Source organism: Chrysochloris asiatica, unplaced genomic scaffold (genome assembly GCF_000296735.1).
Source record: "Chrysochloris asiatica unplaced genomic scaffold, ChrAsi1.0 scaffold00126, whole genome shotgun sequence".
Taxonomy (NCBI): Eukaryota; Metazoa; Chordata; class Mammalia; order Afrosoricida; family Chrysochloridae; genus Chrysochloris; species Chrysochloris asiatica.
The window spans coordinates 2320128-2327580 of NW_006408644.1; the positions used below are offsets into that span (position 1 = coordinate 2320128).

A 7453-nucleotide genomic window follows, 5' to 3' on the forward strand; every position below is an offset into this window, starting at 1 on the left:
CTTTCAATTTTCATTCCTACTTATACGTTTAGTGTAATACTTTTCTGCAACTGTACATAGTAATTCTTTCAACTAATCAAGTACCTGTAGCAAACATTTCTCATTAATATTTCTTAGAAAAAACTAGACACATTGAGTAACTGACTTGCAGTAGCTAGGGGCTCAAGTCCCTGACATTTGTGGATACTGAGGTCAACTGGTATAACATAATCCACAAAGACAATGTTCTACATCCAACTTTGATGAATTAGTGACTGAGGTCTTAAATACTTGTGAGCCACCATCTAAGTTTCAAATATTGGTCTCTTACAGTCTGGCATAGAAAATAGTGAAGAAATTTTAAGATTCATGGAAATAATTAGTCCAGTGGACTAATGGACCTAGTGAACATCATTCTCCAGTACTTTGAGGACAGAAGAACTAGATGGTACTGGCTACCGCTACCAACTGCTCCGGAAGGTATAACATTAGAAGATTCTAAATAGAGTAGGAGAAAAATGTGAAATCAACTCAAAATAATAATAATAATAATAAAAAGAACAGTTTTACTGGTTGAACAGAGACTGGTAGAACTCCAAAACTTGGCCTTGAGGCACCTATTGTCCCTGGAAATGAACTCACTCCCCTTACTCAATGTTTAGCCCAGTAATAGGTCTATATGGGGAACAATAATTAGTGAAATACAAACACCTTAGAATAATCAACCATTTGAGATGAAAAAGTAGTGTTTTTCAAAGGACAAAGTTCAGAAAGGTTAGAAAAGAAGGAGGAATGAAAACATGAAATATAGGAAGTGGGATAAGTACTGTTGCATTGTGGGGATTTTAATCAATCACATGAAGCAATGCATGTGGATTGTTGAATGGAAAACTAATAAACTCTGTAAATCTTCACCAATTAGCAATGCTGTTGTTGTTGTCAAGTGCTGTCAAGTAGATTCTGACTCATAGTTGCTCTGTATAGGGTTTCCAAGAAACTATTGGTGAGTTTGAACTGCCAACCTTGTGATTCAAATCAACCTTGCGGTCTAGAGCTTATCTTACGGTGATACACCAAATTAGCAATAAAAATTAATTTTTTAAAAAAAAGCCAAAAATGCTGAAATCTAGAAATAAAAATGGAAATTAACAAAAATAAAGCACTATAAAAAATAAGCAAAAATGCTCATTAGTAATAATTATTTGTATTAATTAATAAAAATATGTTAATTAATAATAATGAGGCCCAGAGTCCCCTCCTCAGTGTCTGTGCCTGTTTGCCCTCGGATCTGCCCTTCCACTAGCCACTGTCCTACTGCCACCCACCATGGTCATATTGCAATCTGGTCTCTTCCTCTCCAGGGTCACTTCCACCTTCACCAGGGCTTCGCCGCCTCAGCTTCTGCCAAAGCCAGTTCCTGGTGGGCCTATGTGGAGATGGGGCCCCCAGATCCCATCCTGGGAATCACAGAAGCTTTTTATGGGGAGCAGGATTTAGTTATTTAATGCAACCACTAGGCTAATATACTGCCCATAAATTTAAACAGTTATATCACAAAACCAGTACCATATTCAGTGGGCATGCATTAATAATTATCTATACAATTTAACATTACACCAAAAGAGGAATCGAATAAAATTTTTTCATACTTTTTGGTGATTTTGAAATTTCATGGCACAGATTACCAAAAAAACTGTAAAGTCAGGTTTTAAGCATTTTCAATAAAATGGTAAAAAATTGGATGCATTTTTGACATTTTCAAACTGGGCTGAAGATGTAAAACATCAAGCTGGCCCTAAATTGTCAAAATTGACAGATAAATATTTACATATACTAGACACGTTTTAGTTTTAATGGTAGTAAGGGACTATTCTTTCCTATCAAAAACCCTTTGGGTTTAATTTCTCAATGTAAACATGCCTTTGTAAATACTGTGATAATATAAACTTGGAAACAAATGCATAATCAGGACAGGGATGAAAAATAATACACAAGTCAATTTTTCTGACCTGTCAGCATACAGTCTTCTGGCTGCCAAACACATAACACTGTCCCCCAGTATAAAACTAATGAAAGAGTAGAATGACTTACTAGCTGACATTCTACAAAATTATTTTTCACTATAAGATAGGACTAAGCTCAAGCTTTGTTAACTGCAGGGTTTCAAACTGATCCATTCCTGATAAATTCCCAGTTGAGAATTTGCATATCCACTCCAGATACTGGTTTGAAATGCAAATTATCAGCAAGGTTTCAAACAGGAATGAATGAGCATAAGGCCCTGATTAACCTCTATCTCTAGAGTATAATGAGAACACCCAATTTATGAACCGACACAACAGCCCAAGATATTAAAGGTATTTTTCAAACAGAAGCAAACTTCTTTTGCCATTGTTAGAGTTCTATGTGCCATATTATTCTTGAAATGTATGTGGGAAGCACAGAACATATCTTGTACTTTTCATCAGGCTAAAGTGCAAAATATCTCCATATCTCTGGTATTTCAAGAGGCAAAAGTATCAAACACACATAATAACTGAAGTGACAATAGAACTAGTACTAAAAAAAAAAGCCCCCAAATTCTTTAAATATATATTTGAAGACTACAAATGACCAATTTTATTTTCCTTTCTTCAGTGAAATCTGTTTAAGAATCAAGTTCTTATAGAACCAGAAGTTTTGATTCTCTTCCCCAGGATCAGAAATTCCAAAATGAGTATCAGAAAAAAAAAAAAAAAAAAGAAAGTAACATTGCATGACAAGGGACACTAATTTCATAAAGAACCTCTTCTTAAAATGAGATATTATGGAAGAAAATACCATGAAAATAATAATCCTATGAGAATTGTTTTTTAAGCACAGTAAATTTGAGTCTTGGTCTTCATTAAGATCCTATCATTTATATAGAAAACTATAAATATACAAGACTCTGGGAGGAAAAATGTCAGAATACATATCAGAATACAGAATACATTCTGAAGGAAGGCCTAAAAAACATTGGGGTAGAGGGCGAACTGGATTTTCACTTCAGAATACAGAACTATGAAAAATTCCTGGGCCAAGAGTCTTCAAAAATGCAACCACACTTTGAAATAACACAACTTAGATTTTTTCAAAGGAAATAAAAAAGTACTGACTAATCGCAGTCCCTTCCCAACAGGAAATTTTAAATTAAGGGGGAAAGATTCTAATCTGGCTCAGAATGAAAATGTTATATCCAAGATTCTGTCCATAAAATGAATGATGGTGCATCTTTTAATATTAAATAATGAGGTTATAAAAAGGTTCATTTTCAGAATTGCTTTTTATAAAAGCTCATTTGTGCTCTTTTTTGGGTGCATAATAAAGTTCCATTGGTTTGTTAACTTTCCAGTATTTCTCACTGACCAATTCCACAGAAAATGAGCCATTTAATACCGTGAACTGGCCATTAGGTGTTGCTATGTAAATGGTGTACTGCTTCTCATTGGTTGTATCAAGGTTCATCTGGTTTGATTCCCCTTTGCTTCGAAGTTCTTCTAAAGCAAGCCTCACAGCCAGGTACTTGGATAAGTGATCAACAATAGCATTACCTGAAGTCTTTATGTATCTTGTATGTGCACTGTCATCTTTTTCCATAAATGTGGGATGAGGCCTGAACACTAGCTCAATTTCACTAGCACCATCCATGACTGGATCAATTGCCACTGTTACATTGTTATTATCAAGCTCAAGCCCAGAGTCATCAGAAGTTTTGGTCCGTTTGTTACTAGGTCCTGCTTCCTGATTGCTGTGTGTGGATGCATTACTACAGTGTGAACTATCACCATTATCTTCTGCTCCACTACCATTTTCAATCTGTTGTTTTTTGCCACGCTGTAGTCTGTTCATGGCCTGTATCTTCAGTCCTTCCTCAATGCTATGACTGAGTGCTTGCTGATTATTGTGCTTGTTGATCCTGGCTAATACACTCTCTTGGTGAGTTTCATACTCATCACGACTTGGATAAATTTTGCTAATGAGGGCATCAAATTTTGCTGATGAGGGCCTTAGTGATCTTTTTGAAACTAGTTTTTTTCCGACAGGTAGGACGTTCTTTGTTGCCACTTCTGAGAGCTGTGATAATGCAGTCTGCACAAAAACGATGCAAACACTCCTTTGTAGTCATGGTGTTCTTCAACATATCCAAATAAATTGGACACATTAATTCACTGAGTATACTTCAAGGTGAAATGACGATTTCCAAGCCATCTGTTATTGCCTCCTGAGGTGTTCGCTGCAATTCAAACAAACTGAAGTCCCATGTTTTACTTAAAGGTTGAGTTCCATTCGTCTGCACAGCCTGAGATATTGCTACTTCTGCCCCAGCCCGGGGCTCCGCAGGCCGATGCCGGAGCGAGACTCAGGTAGTAGCCGCCGCAGCCTCCGGCGCCGCTGCACAATATGGCGAGCCTCGATTCCTCAATGGAGCTCGAGAAATACAACAGGGGCCGCTCAATATTCATGAGAGATCAAGGGAAGCCGGCTCTGCAGCACTGCGGGGAGGGCGGGAAGGAGCCGAATCACAGAAGCTTTTAAGAGAGATACCAACAACAAAAAGGTTAATCTGGGAGTCGAAGCCTAACGGGAACATAACGGAAAGCCTTACGTGCTCCCTAGTGTCGGGAAGGCAGAGGCCCAGATTGCTGCCAAAAATATGGACAAGGAATACCTGCCCATCTTAGGCCTGGCTGAATTTTGTAAGGCCTCTGTAGAACTGGTCCTGGGCAAGAATAGCGAGGTGTTGAAAAATGTCTGGTATGTCACCGTGGAGACCATTTCTGGAACCGAGGCATTAAGGATTGGAGTCAGGTTTCTGCAAAGATTCTGTAAACTCAGCCGAGATGTCTTTCTGCCCAAACCGTCTTGGGGAAACCACACAACCATCTTCAGGGATGCTGGCATGTAGCTCCATGGTTATCGATACTATAACCCCCAAGACCTGCGGCTTTGACTTCACTGGCGCTCTGGATAACATCTCAAAAATGCCAGAGCAAAGCGTTTCCTTCCTTCTGCACGCCTGTACTGACAACCCTACCAGAGTGGATCGACGTCCTGAGCAGTGGAAGGAGATTGCAGCAGTGGTGAATAAAAAGAAGCTTTTTGCATTCTTTGACATGGCCTACCAAGGTTTTGCCAGTGGAGATGATAACAAGGATTCCTGGGCTGTGTGCCACTTTATTGAGCAGGGCATTGATGTTTGTCTGTGCCAGTCATACACCAAGAACATGAGTTTGTATGGAGAGCTTGTGGAGGCCTTCACTGTGTTCTGCATAGATACTGACACAGCTAAAAAAGTGGAGTCAGTGAAGATCTGGATCCATCCCATGTATTCCAACCCTCCTCTCAATGAGGTCAGGATTGCCTTGACCATTCTGACTATCCTAAATTTGCAGAAACAATGGTTGCAAGAAGTGAAAGGCAAGGCTTATCTTATCATCAGCATGTGGACTCAGCTGGTCACCAACTTCAAGAAGAAGGGTTCCTCCCACAACTGGCAGCACATCACTGACCAGATTGGCACGTTTTGTTTCACAGGACTTAAGCCTGAACAGGTGGAGTGGCTGACCAAGGAGTTCTCCATCTACATGACAAGGGATGGCCACATCTCTGTGGCAGGGATCACTTCCAGCAATGTGGGAAGTGATACCTTGCCCATGACATTCACAAAGTCTCTAAGTAATTCTCTGCAACTGAACAGAGTACAGAAATCATGTTTTATGAAACCTATTGCGTCCACTGGCACTGTAGCAGGTAAAACAAAGATGCCCTTTCTTGATTTACTTCAGAGAAACAAGAAGGAAGGCTCTCCTTTGTAATGGTTGTTGTTGTTGTTGTTCTTGTTGTTAAGTGCCATGAAGTCAATTCCTACCCATAGCGACCCTATATAGGGTTTCCAAGGAGCAGCTAGTGAATTTGAACCACCAACCTTGAAGGTCAAACGGCTTTGCAATCTGGTGCATTAACCCACAGCGCCACACCAGGGCTCCTTGTTGTTGTTGTTAGGTGCCATGTAGTTGTCACAGACTCATAGTGACATTATGCACAGCAAAACGAAACAATGTCCGATCCTGGGCCAACCTCGCTACTGTTGTCACACTTGAGTCCATCGATGCTGTCACCTGACCAATCCATCTCGTTGGGGGTCTTCCTCTTTTTCTCTGACACTTCATCTTACCAAACACGATACTTTTCTCCAGCGACTGCTCCCTCCTGACAATATGTCCAAAGTATGAGAGACGAAGTTTGACCATCTTGGCCTCTAAGGATCACTCTGACTGCACTTCTTCCAAAACTGATCTGTTGGTTCTTTTGGCAGACCATGGCACTTTTAGTATTCTCCTCCAATACCATAATTCAAAGGCATCAATTCTTCTAGGATCTTCCTTATTTTTTTGGGATGCATATTATATAAGGTTACTGAACATACCATGGCTTGGGTCACGCACAACTTAGTCCTCAAGCATCTATCTTTGCTCTTCAACACTTTTAAAAGGTTTTGTGCAGCAGATTTGCCTAAAGCAATAAATATATCCTTTGATTTCTTGACTGCTGCTTCCTTGAATGTTGATAGTTGGTCCAAGAAGAATGAAATCCTTGACAACGTCCATCTTTTCTCCGTTGATAAGAATGTTGTTTATTGATCCAGTGGTGAGGATTTTTGTTTTCTTTACATTGAGATGTAATCCATACCGAAGGCTGTGCTCTTTGATTTTCATCAGTAAATGATTTAAGTACTCTTCACTTTCAGTAAGCATACTCCTTGTTTGTTGTTGTTGTTAAGTGCCATCGAGTCGGGTCCGACCCATAGCGACCCTGTACAGGGTTTCCGAGGGTGTAAATCTTTACGGGAGTAGAAAGCCTCATCTTTCTCCCGCGGAGCGGCTGGTAGTTTCGAACCGCTGACCCTAAGGTTCGCAGCCCGATTCGTAACCACTACGCTACCAGAGCTCCTTTAGCATACTCCTTAGTGGCATATTAATGCTCTTCTCTTATCTCTGATTTTTGCCGTTCTTTTCCATAGGCATACAGGCATTTCACTAGCTTAGAGTTTCATCCCATTCCACTGTTCTGTTGGACTGCCAGCCCCCTTCTAAGATAATTGACTTATTTCAAGAATAAAGAGCATACTTTAATGTACATGGCGTGTCCTCACCAGGAGAATAGATAACAGCACTGTCATATCAACATCCTCTTCAATCATTGTTCAGTGATCTCCTGTTGGGATGTTGCTCTGCCCATCTGTACTGCCTTTGTTGGTTGAGTGTGGGGGTGCAGTTGCTCTTCTCACAATGTGAGTCAGGCAATGCAGGGAAGGGCTAGGAGGGGGCGTTCTGGGCTCTGCTCTTCACTTGTGTGCTACCAGGCAGGCTCAGTCTTCACCCTTTGGAAAGATGTACTGCAGCCTGGTTTCTCGGTTACAATAAAGTTCCTGTAGACAGAAAGAAAGAAAGAA

The 7453-nt window shown here is 40.2% G+C and overlaps 2 pseudogenes; one reads left to right on the forward strand and one right to left on the reverse strand.

Moving 5' to 3' along the window:
• Window positions 1-1305: 1305 nt before the first annotated feature.
• On the forward strand, window positions 1306-5680 carry LOC102820037 (annotated as a pseudogene).
• LOC102834076 lies at window positions 3295-4463 on the reverse strand (annotated as a pseudogene).
• Window positions 5681-7453: the final 1773 nt, after the last annotated feature.